This window comes from Myotis nattereri (assembly GCF_964212035.1).
Source record: "Myotis nattereri genome assembly, chromosome: 8".
Classification (NCBI taxonomy): Eukaryota; Metazoa; Chordata; class Mammalia; order Chiroptera; family Vespertilionidae; genus Myotis; species Myotis nattereri.
This window is the reverse complement of record NC_138083.1, coordinates 65,162,838-65,174,479: the sequence shown is the minus strand read 5'-3', so window position 1 is coordinate 65,174,479 and position 11,642 is coordinate 65,162,838. Positions and strand designations below refer to the sequence as shown.

The window sequence follows — 11,642 nt, the reverse complement described above, 5'->3', positions numbered from 1 at the left end:
CGGACATGCTTAGACCAGATGATTTCCACATCTAAGTTGGATTTTGGGGCCTCTGGAAATCATCATGTCACGAGGATGTTTTTTTAAAAAACTTAATATAGTGATGAAAATAATAGCAATTTTATTTATTTAGATAAATAATTTATATTAGAAAATATACAAATGTTTTCATTTAATTCATGGGACTAACCATCACTAAGTGCTATTATCATCCTTATTGCTCAAATATGAAGAAACTGAGGCTTATCAGAGAGTCCGAGGGACTTGCTCCATTCCCGGACAATGGATGAGCTGGGCTGAGGAGCAGTGTTTTCAGCCTTTAAACCCTGCTCATCACGCCCATCTATTTTAACCTTTCTAATAATAATAAACATAACAAATCACTTCCAAAGTGAAAAGGCGAAGTTTCTTACATGTGACTTTGAGGATTTTTTTCATGTCTCTGGGCCATCTGTATGTCCACTTTGGAGAAGTGTCTATTCAGGTCCTTTGCCTACTTTATAATTGGATGTTTGTCTTCCTTTTGTTAAGTTGTATGAGTCCCTTATACATCTTTGATATTAGCCCTTTTCAGATGTATCATTGGCAAATACGTTCTCCCATACAGTGGGCTCCCTTTTTATTTACACCACAGAATACTGTGCAGCAGCAAAAAAGAAGGATCTTTGAGACAGCATGGAAGGTCCTGGAGAGCATTATGCAAAGTGAAATAAGCCAGTCAGAGAAAGACAAGTGTCACATAATCTCACTCATTGTGGAATCTAATGAACAACATAATCTGATGACCAAATTAGATTCAGAGACATAGAGCATAGAATTGACTGACAAATCTCAGAGGGAAGGTGGGAGTGGGTGTGTGGGTGGATGGGGAGAGATTAACCGGGGAACTTACGGGCATATATGTATAGCCCAGGGATACAGACAATAGTTTGGTGAGGTCCTGGGGAGAGGGGTCCGGGTAGGGGAGGAGGGGGTCAATGGGAAAAAAGGGGGACATCTGTAATACTTTCAACAATAAAGATAAATTTAAAGAAAAGAAACCGCCATGGATACTGTCATATGCAGTACAGATGGACAGAGGAGACATTATCTGGTGGTCCCTTGGCCAATTTCCCTTCGATTTGAAGTCCCCTAATCTTCATCTTAGGATTGATATTTTTCTCCTCTGGAGAAAAAGGAAATGGAATTAGTCAATTGTGTCTGGTAGCTGTTAAAGTAGGTGTCAACAAGATCTAGCCTTTCCCCAAAAATAAGTTCCATGTGCTGTATCCAGTACACATTTACTTCTTACCAAGTTTCATCAGAAATCTGGCCATGTTCTCAACCTGGCCAGTTTGCTGTTTTTCTTTCTTTCTTTCTTTCTTTTTTAATCCTCCCCAAGAATTCTAATACCCACCTGGCACCATACATAGTTGTTACAATATTATTGACTGTATTCCTTATGCTGTACTTTACATCCCCATGTCTATTTTGTGACTACCAATTTGTACTTCTTAATTCCTTCCCCTTTCACCCAGCTTCCCAATGCCCCAGCTTGCTGTTCGATGCTGCTAAGAAATGAAATGAAGTAAAGTTGTGTCTAACTGGATCTCACTACAGTCCACATTTCTGCTCCAAAGGAGATGATAAAAATGGTCAAAACAGCTTCTTTAAAAAACAAACAAACGAACAAACAAAAACAGTATCTGTTTTAGGTAAAATTCCTGTGTTCACTCCTCCAAAGCTAGAGGAGATACTGATTTCTTATCAAATATCTAAAAAGAAGAAGGAGAAGGAAGAAGAGGAGGACGGGAGAAAAAAAAATGGCAACAAGCAGAAAGCTAAAACACCTTGTAATAATATGTGAATGATGTTACCTTTTGTTCGGGGCATAGATTAAAGGGGCATAAGACAACACACCGATTGGTCTGAGTGTCTTGTTGTTCTGAAACCTCAGTTCTATTGCTTACCTTTAAAATGTTGGTTCTTTTCCAAAAAAGCCACCTCTGACTTTGGCAAGGGGACTCAAAGACCGTAAGTGCAAGAACCCACTAATGAGGCGATAGCAGAGAGCTGCAGAGAAAGCACCAGGAAGCTGTGCTGCAGAGAAAAGGGGTCTTAATAAGGAAGCCCCTGTGCCTCCCTGCACCTGCGCTTCCTGGTCCTTCACACAAGATCAAGTATTTTGACACATGGGAAAAATGGGTGGAGGGCTAGCAACCCCTGAAATCATTATTATTTTATGTCAAGTATACTTACTAATATACACTACTAGGGGCCCAGTGCATGAATTCGTGCACCTTGAAAGGAACTGTGGGCCACGAGGCTGTGGTGGCCCCGCTTCCGCTGCCGCTGCCACTCCCATACACCGACAGCGCGGAACAATTGGGGCCAACACCAGCAGCATGTGCAAGCGGCAGCTACTGCCTGATCGCCCCTCAGGAACAGGGGGAGGTGGAGAAGCTCTCAGGGGCGATCAGGGCCAGCAGCTGCCGCTCACACCTGCTGACAGCGCTGAGCAATCGGGACTGGCACTGGGCGTCAGCAGCAGGTGTGAGTGGGACCGACACCGGAAGTGGGTGCAAGAGGCAGCTCTGGTGCCGACAGTGGGTGCGAGCAGGGCCATCACTGGCAGTGGGTGCGAGGGGTAGCTACGGACCCTGATCGCCCCTCAGGAGCGGGGTGAGTGGAGAAGTCCTGAGGGGCGAACGGGGCTTGCAGCCACTGCTCACACCCACTGATGGCGCAAAGCGATTGGGGCTGGCACTGGGTGCCGGCAGCAGGTGCAAATGGTGGCTCCAGCACTGGCAGTGGGTGTGAGCGGGGCTGGCAGCAGGTGTGAGTGCCAAGCAGGACCGCGGGGTGCAGGAGCCAAGAATTTTCAGTAACCACCAGAGGCTCGCCCTGATGACAGTGACCGGCGCCCCGCCTTGGTCTGACGCCCTGGCTCACCTGCTACACCATCCCCCCGCAGCCGATACCCGCCATGTTCTGCGCTCTACCGCCTGCTGCTGATGCTCACCATGTTCTGCGTGCACTCCCTGGTGGTCAGTGCATGTCATAGCAACCGGTTGTTCAGTTGTTCGGTTCTTCTGCTGTTTAGTCTATTTGCATATTAGGGTTTTATATATATAAACTAGAGGCCTGATGCATGAAATTCATGCACTTGGGGGGATCCCTCAGCCCAGCCTGCACCCTCTCGCAGTCTGGGAGCCCTCAGGGGATGTCCGACTGATGGCTTAGAGCGGGCCTAAGTTGTCAGTCAGACATCCTTAGCACTCCACAGAGGCAGGAGAGGCTCCCACCACTGCCACTGCATTTGCCAGCCCTGAGTCCGGCTTCTGGCTTAGCAGCACTCCCCCTGTGGGAGCACACTAACCACCAGGAGCAGCTCCTGAGTTGAGCGTCTGCCCCCTGGTGGTCAGTGTGTGTCATAGGGGCTGGTCATTCTGCCATTCAGTTGATTTGCATATTAGCCTTTTATTATATAGGATAGGGGTCCAAGCTCTCTAAATAATGGAAATATTTTGTTTTGAAAACAAATTATTTGATTGGGGCTGGGCAGTGGTGAGGACAGGTGGGCGGGTCATGCCACATCACTGCCATTATGATGCCTCCTGATTTAAGACCCTGCTAGTTATTTCCCCTGCACCATGCAAGAGCCCAAGATCCTCCAGCACACCAAGTGGCTGGCCCGAGCCAAGGTGCGGTGACCAACGTGGGCACGGGGATGGTGGCCAGGCTCAGTCTGGGGCTGCTGCTTCTGGTGCTGTTTCTACCCACGCAGATTCATTCAGACGTTCCTTTGCACAGCACACCAGAACCTCCTGAACCCACATAGATATCCAAATGTGCCTTGCCGTTCGCAGCCAGTCTCCTTGTGGTCTTGCTTGCCCTTCTACATCTCTACCTTTAAGAGACTCGAGCCAAAAAATATCTACAGTTCACCAACCCATATTCTACAGCCCAATCCAGATGGCATCTTGAAGTGCAATGTGACAAGGAAAAACAGGTCTTCATCAAATCTACTAATTACTAACCTACCAATGCAGAAAATATTGAGAATCTCACATTGGGCTGGTTTAAAGAATATCTGCAGGTCTGACTATGTAATCCCTGCCCCTGTGTAGTCTCCTTCCACAGTGTCCCAGCACAACTCCTGACGCTTCCTCTGAAACTCTCTGTGAGCGTCCTACCACCTCACTAATGGGTTCTTGCACTCAGGGTCTGTGAGTGCTTGACAAAGTCAGAAGTGGCTTTATTTTAAAAGAAAGCATGGTCAGTCAATGAGGCAGGACCGAGAGAATGCCACTTTGGCAAATACATGATAGAGTAATACGCTCAGCCTTTCCTGTTCTCTCCCTCTGGAGTCACAAGCCGCCACGCCATGAACATCCCTGCGGAGAGGTCCATGTGATGAGGCCCCTGGGAGTGAGTGGGGGCAGAGGCTTCGGCCGCACAGACCTTGCCACGACTGCGACCCCAGGCGAGAGCTTGGCCGGGATCTCGTGCGTGACCTGCGCCAGAGCAACCCAGCTAAGCTGCTCCTGCATTACTGAAACCTCAAAAGAACGGTTGTTTTTAAGTGGCCAAGTTGTGCAGCAAGAGATAACTAACATAATCTAAGCTTCATTTGTGTTTTATAGATGAAAACATTTTATGCAGCGTCCATACATCATTTTGTGTTTCTTCATTTATTCCTTCTCATTAAAATGTTTTGTGTTTGGTGTTTTTTTTTTCACTAGAAACAGTCCTTGAAAAAAAAAAGGAAAAATATAAGTTAAATGTGTGGCATGAATATTTTTAGATACATTAAACATTTTTTCCTTACCCCTTGAGGAGGTTTAGGAACAAGGAGAGTATACGAGGGGAATTTTGATGACTTCTGAGGTGTGACTGAGGGGTTTCCATCCTGGCCTATACTTATTTGAAATTCTGTGAAATCTATTATTTAGCAGCATTGCTGTGTGCTCACTTTTCTCATAAGACTTCATTCACAGTGTTTGATTCTCCAGCTCCCTTCTTCATACCCTCTGGCGTGGTTAAATATTGAACTGAACTTGAACTAGAGAAAGTAAAAATTCATGGCTAGTCTTCCTATATAACATTCTTGTTAGAATCCTTGATGAAGTTTTCTTTTCATTAAAAAGGAATTTTCTGGACTCAAAAAACATTGCCCGATTTTGAGCTTCCAACCCTTGAGGTGTTCTCACAGTGGCTAACAGCCCTGATTCCTGACAAAACCCTGCGACTCCTGAGACAGCAAGTGAGAGAGGTTAGCAACCGTGACGATGCCAAGCACACACTTTTTGGCACTGCGCTCTACCCATGTGAGTTCTTTGGCCCCGTGTTTCCCAAGTCAGTTCTCATGGCACCTAATGCGACAAAAGCCAGGGGCGTGACTTGCTATACCCGCCTGTTTTCAGGCGTGGCTTACAAGTATGTACCTTGCTGCAATGTTGTTTTTTGGTTTTTTTTCCAAGATGGCAGAATGCTATGATTTTAGTAACACAAATACAACGTGTACAGAACCTGTCTAGTCATTTTCTTCGCTGTGCAGCCTGGCATTGGGATTGGTGGCTCTGATGGCCAGCTGGGCTGCCCTTTCCACAACGGCTTCGCGGTTCTTTGAGGAGACGCTGTGAGCAGTCTCAGCACAGTGAGATCTGTTACTCATCGGCACTTCGAGCTCCTCGACGTTATGGACCAGGAACTCCCGAAAGCCACTGGGCAGCATGTGCTTTGCTTTCTTGTTGCTCCCGTAACCAATGCTGGGCATCAAGGTCTGGCCCTTGACTCTTCGACGCACCCTATCGTCAGTGCCTCTGGGTTACTGCCAGTTCCGCTGAATGTTGACATATCGGTCTGACTGGTGCCGGATGGACTTCTCGGTCCTCTTTTTGACCATCTTGGGTTTCACCAGGGGTCTGAGGGCAGCCATGATGCCGAGTAGGAGATGGCTGCCACCTCCGCAGGCAGCGCCGAGGAAGAGAGGGGCTGCAATATTGTTTTGAGAGATTTGCTTTTAAAGTTCTCTGAGACAGGATTTGTTTTCTCTTGATGATTTGTACACTAAGTCAATAATACCAATAATCAGTCTATTTATTAAAGGTGTGCTCCACTCAAGGTCTTTACCAAGTTTTCCTAAAAACCCAATAAAAGATACTGAAGGGCCACGGGAACGTTTGCTTTGATGAATGACTTGTGGAATCCAGATCGTGACTCTAAAATCACAACTTTCGAATACCCACGTTTATTAAATAACACACTTCCCAGGTTTCCTAGTAATCCATATTTCAAAAAAATAATGTTACTGATATGCTTTGTAACATTATTCTGAACTAGGACTTTGGTTACTGTCCCCACTTTTCATTCTTTCTTATTGGTTTATCCCAACAGTTGTTGCCCACACATTATTTCCACGAAAGCCGCCGCTGCTTTTTCGTCCATTGGAGATGTTTCCCTTCACTGTGACAGCTCTCAGGCAAATTTGGAGTAACTTCATTTTCCAGGACCCCTCAAAGCACAGACACCGCTCTGCGGAGACCACAAATCCCCTCATTGTTATTGAGTTAATTGCTGACTGTTTGCTGTCCTGCACCTACCTAAGTAAAAGAAGTATGTTTTGGCAGCATGTCTATCATTTTACTTTTTATCCAAGCCCAGAGGTTCCCCCGCAACCCGCTTTTCTTCCTCCCGGCTCCCTAATCTATCACCAATGAAGTTCATTTAACCCACTTACTTCTCCTCCTTTGATTATAATGTATAAAACAAGGTACAAGACTGCCATTCTCCAGAGCATTATTCCAATACGGTGAGGTCCTGCTTCCTGGCAACTGTCGAAAGTTTGGCTCAAATAGACTCACAATAATTCTTTACAGGTTTGATTTTTTTTTAATGTTAACATAGTATCCCTAACTTAAAACTTACATGCTAATTTTTTGAGAATTCAGGCCAACCACAGAAACCAAAAATTTCATGATACCACAAACTAATGATAACTATTAGTAGTTTCATATTAATATATCAATTTCGATTTTCTTCTCTGAAGTTAAATGTTTTTAAAAACACGTATTAATAGCAAAAGAAAAATAAATTCATATCAAAAGTTTCATTTGTAATAAAATGTTGTCTTAGTGCTTAGACCCCTTGTCCCCTTCTCATGCCTTGCAGATAAATACTGTGTTGTTACAAAGCCTCCTGAATCCTCACTTGACAGTTTGCTTTGCTTTAACTCTCCCTCCTCTGTGAAATTAAAAAATCATCTCCTCCAAACACCATCCAATGCTTCTATCTCCCTAACAACATCCTTACCAACTGGCTATCTGACCTAAAAATAGAGTGTTTTCTAAATAGTTTGAAGTTGAATCATGATTTGCTTATAGTCTGTTCATTTGGCTAAACCCAAGATTAGCCAAATGTAGCCTAGATTTTATCAGGTTGAGTCCTTCTCTGTTTATTTTAGGATGAATTGGGAAATGAGAAAAGCTTTAAATAGCCACAAGGAGGAAGCATAGCCCTTAGGTGTTAGCAGCCCAGGGCAATTTTCTGGAGGTCTAAGCTACTTGGAATTCCCAGGCTTGTCCACCCACATTGCATATTCCAATTATACAATCTTTTGCAGTCCATTTGACCAGTGTTTGTATCATTTCCTCTCACCTACAATAAATAGCTGTTCATTTTTTTAGCCATGGCCTAAATAATACTCATAGTAAGTTAATAATTATGAAAACTTATTCCAAAGATTGTCCTTATCTGGGTTACATTCAAGCCGCAGCACAAGGCTGAAAGTTGAGTACAAGGATTCTCCACATTCTACAGATGAGAACCTGAAGCTCAGAGGTGTGAGAGCCCTGACCACAGGATGTGAGCACACACACCTTCCCCACGCACACTGCCTCCCTGGGGACTGCTGAAGCACAAAACTGGGGGAAAGCAAGTCAATCACTGAGTATGGTTTCTGTTCCAAGTGGCCCAGGGGCAAACCAAAATGTTTTTATTTTATTTATCAATTCTGGGAGAAAGAGAGAGAGAGAGAGAGAGAGAGAGAGAGAGAGAGAGAGAGAGATTGATTTGTTGTTCTACCTTTTCAAAATCCATTGGTTGACTCTTGTATGTGCCCTGACCAGGGATCAAACCCATAACTGTGGTATATCAGGACAAAGCTCTAACCAACTGAGCTACTTGGCCAGGGCAAAAAACAAAATGTATTTACCACCTCAAATTACAGGCTAATTACTTCTCTTTTGCACACATTTTAGCTTTTCTCATACCCCCTAAAAGCCCAAAGGAACACACAAAGAGAGAATACTAACAAAGCAAGTCATTGAAAGAACGAAAGATACAAACAGAGAGAGAGAGAGAGAGAGAGAGAGAGAGAGAGAGAGAGAGAACTGATAGTTAAAGGAAGTACAGAGATACATTTGCCAACAGCTCCCACCACCATTCCTCAATGCCAATAATTCTTTATAGCTCCTTGGTAGAATATTATAGTAAATCTGGATAACTAGCAGACCTCTAAGCTGATAGGAATGGGAAAATATAACTTTTATTCTGATTAATGTCAAAGAAAGGTAAAAAAAAAAATACTGTAGGTTTAATGCCCTCACGTTTTTCTTAGAACACCAATTCTAGACTTTGAGGTTTGCAGCATGCTGTTACACACAGGCTCACCTAGGGGCTCTGGGATTTCTGTGAGAATTTGTTTTTGTTTTCCTAAAGCTTTCTGATCCCAAGGAATGTTGCTTAAGAAGCCCTCGACGGAGAGGGCAGGACCACCCTGCTGCCCTCCTCTCCGGCTGGAGAATCCCCGTGCCCCGAGGAAGCCTGTGCAGTGAAGAAAGGGGCTCACAAGTCTTCCCAGCGGGTTCTCCATGCAGGTCCTGATCTATCGTTTAAGGAAAGGGATATCTATTTCTATAAATTAATGTAAACCAGATCATCAACTAGACATAAATATCAGCTAAGCTGCATTCTAACCTCGAAAGATCTTCATTCAAACATTCATGATAGAAGCACGCTCTAAGTCTTGTGGCATGAGGAAGTCTTAATTGTCAGTTTCAGCCTAAGGTCGATATAAAAGCAGTAACAGAAGTTAAGAAGACATTTGCAGGACAACCGTGTTTTCCCAGGATCTTTGTATCGCAATCACCTGAACCATTTTTTTTACATGCACAGTCCCTGGCCTTCACTTCAAATCTAATAAACCAGAATCTCTTGGTAAACTACGCTTTTGACAAGTTCCTCAGGTTACACCTTGGACACTAAAACACTGGTAGTAATTCACTGTTCTGCCAACAGCACCATGGGCAGCGTCTGGTGAGAAGAAGCCCTCGAAGTCTCGTGCTCTGATGAGTCGTTACTGCTGCTTCTCTGGCATAGCTACATCTCGCCTTCCCAGAGCTGGTCCTGGGACAGTCTGGAAAACGTCAGAAACGTATTCTTGCTGCTATTGTTATGTAACCCTAGTTGGCATCACCCTAGAAGTACTATACACTCAGCCCCAGTGTCAATGACCCCCAGGCCCCTTCCTGAGGCCCTTCCTCCTTTACTGACTGACATAATGGGGTTCGGTCTCAGGAGAGCACAGCCCCTTCTCTCTCTGGCTCTTAGCCTCACGTCCCAAGAACATTGGATCCTTAGCCTGCCTGAGAAGCAAGTATCGTGGACAATTCTCTTCTAACGAGCTAGTCGAGAGAACCCAGGAAGGGAAAGCCTTATCCCTAAAACTTATCCCCATGAGACAGCTCCCTCTGAACCTCCAGTTGGAGTGCAACAATGCCATTGGTGCCAGCGGTGATGCCAGAAGCACATTGTAATCCAGCATCCTTCTCTTCTATGTGACAAAATAACTTCCAGGGATAACAACACACTGAAACGAAAAATAATCATGGCTAAGAAAGAAATGGGAACAGTGGGAAATTCCTTGTTTTGAGCTTTATAAGCATAATTGTGCTCATAAAAACCTAAATAAACGTTATAGTACAAAAATCACATTACATCAAAACTATATTTACACTAACATATTTTTAAAAATGGAAATAAATCATATTCCCACATGTTGGATCATGGCAGTAATGAATGATATTTGTCGATTTGTGAATGATTTCATGTTCATGTTCCAAAAAGTAGATAGCCATTTGTAGGTTTGTCCATTTATCTTCACTCATCATTGAGGGGAACTTTTTATTATTTCAGTTTTGAGGGTTTTTTTGTTTTTCACATGAAGCAACAAATATATAAAAAGTTAGGAAAAGTCACAAAGAGCCAATTCTTTAATATTCCATTTCACAATAAATTTCAAAAATTACAATACTTTTAATGTTGGGGTCCATTCTAGTTGCTTTCAAAAATCCCCACAGTTACAAGAGTGGCCCTAGGAAGGGGAGGCCAAAGCTATGGCTTCCTATCCAGTATTGACAATTTATCTATAGTTCTCCAAATGCAGATGCAAGCAGGCATTATTCTGGTGTAAGGAATGCTTCTTAGTGACATAGTTCATATGCTCTCCTTATCAAGTTACAGGGAACCAGAGCCAACTAAATGCCAAATTCTCATGCAGAGGTAGAGTGGGTTGCCCCCACTCCAACATCTCGCCTACACAGTCCTGGAACAGAGAAGCAACATGACAAAAACCTTTAGGTATATTCATTAGGTAATATGGCATAAAGTTGGGTTAGAGGGAGTAGAGACTATTAGAGGTTGGTGAAATAATCCAATGATAGGCAGCATTTCAAGTAACGCCATTGCCAATGGGAATAAAAAAGCAGGAAGGGAAAGGTTAACGGCTGGTTCTGAGACCCTTCCAGTAGCTTCAGGAACATCTGAGGATTTGCCATGTGCCAATCCTCCTGCAACATTAACGCAAGGAATTGTTAGGGGTTTATACAACTGCACCCACGATAAATGAATTGTTGACTGAAAACCAGCTGCTGACAATTGGACAGAGCAAGTGGCCCCATTTCATTGACAAATTATTTTTAAGCCGTGAGTGTTGGTGAGATGCCTCTGAGAATGGGAGCTAGTCCCATGCGCCTGTGGTAGACTGTGCTATGCCGGGGGAAAGGTGAAAGGACTCGAGATGCAATGGCCCCTGGCATGGGTTGCATGCACATACTGTGCCTGATGTCTCCTGGCCATATGCATCCCCAGTGCCATGTGACTGACATGTGGGCACTGCCTGGAAGCTGGAGACCACCCACTCTGGGCGTGTCTTGAGCAGAGTGCCTTTCTGTCCTGTAACTCATATTAAAAGTCAGCCTGATGAAGGGGAAGCCTGTTGTATGTCACGAGTTAATCAATCCAAACCAAGAGCACTATCACTAGTCCCGCAGGACAGGCATTTCAGATGTAAAAAAAAAAAATAACAGTAAGGAAGAACTGATAAAGCACAGTTACTGATTGGATAGGGGGATGAAAATTGAAATATCCCATTGCAATTACTGGCAGAATGGCAGTTCCACTGATAAGGATATTGGCATGGAAGACACCATTCTGTTAACTTCAGTTTAGGAAATACTGACTATAAAATGCTGTCAGCCCACCCAAATTGATCTCAGAAATGAATGGGAGCTGAAGACAGAGAAGAAAATCATCAACAGAGATGTGATCACTGAAGGCTTGAGCTAGGAAAACGAGCTAAGCAGTGAAAATGGAACTTCAGG

General features: G+C 44.1%; 1 pseudogene across 1 annotated transcript; it reads right to left on the bottom strand.

Moving 5' to 3' along the window:
- Positions 1–5,515: 5,515 nt before the first annotated feature.
- Positions 5,516–5,968, bottom strand: LOC308522945 (large ribosomal subunit protein eL32-like; annotated as a pseudogene). Its single transcript has one exon. The product of its transcript is annotated as a large ribosomal subunit protein eL32-like (transcript).
- Between the last annotated feature and the right edge of the window lie 5,674 nt (positions 5,969–11,642).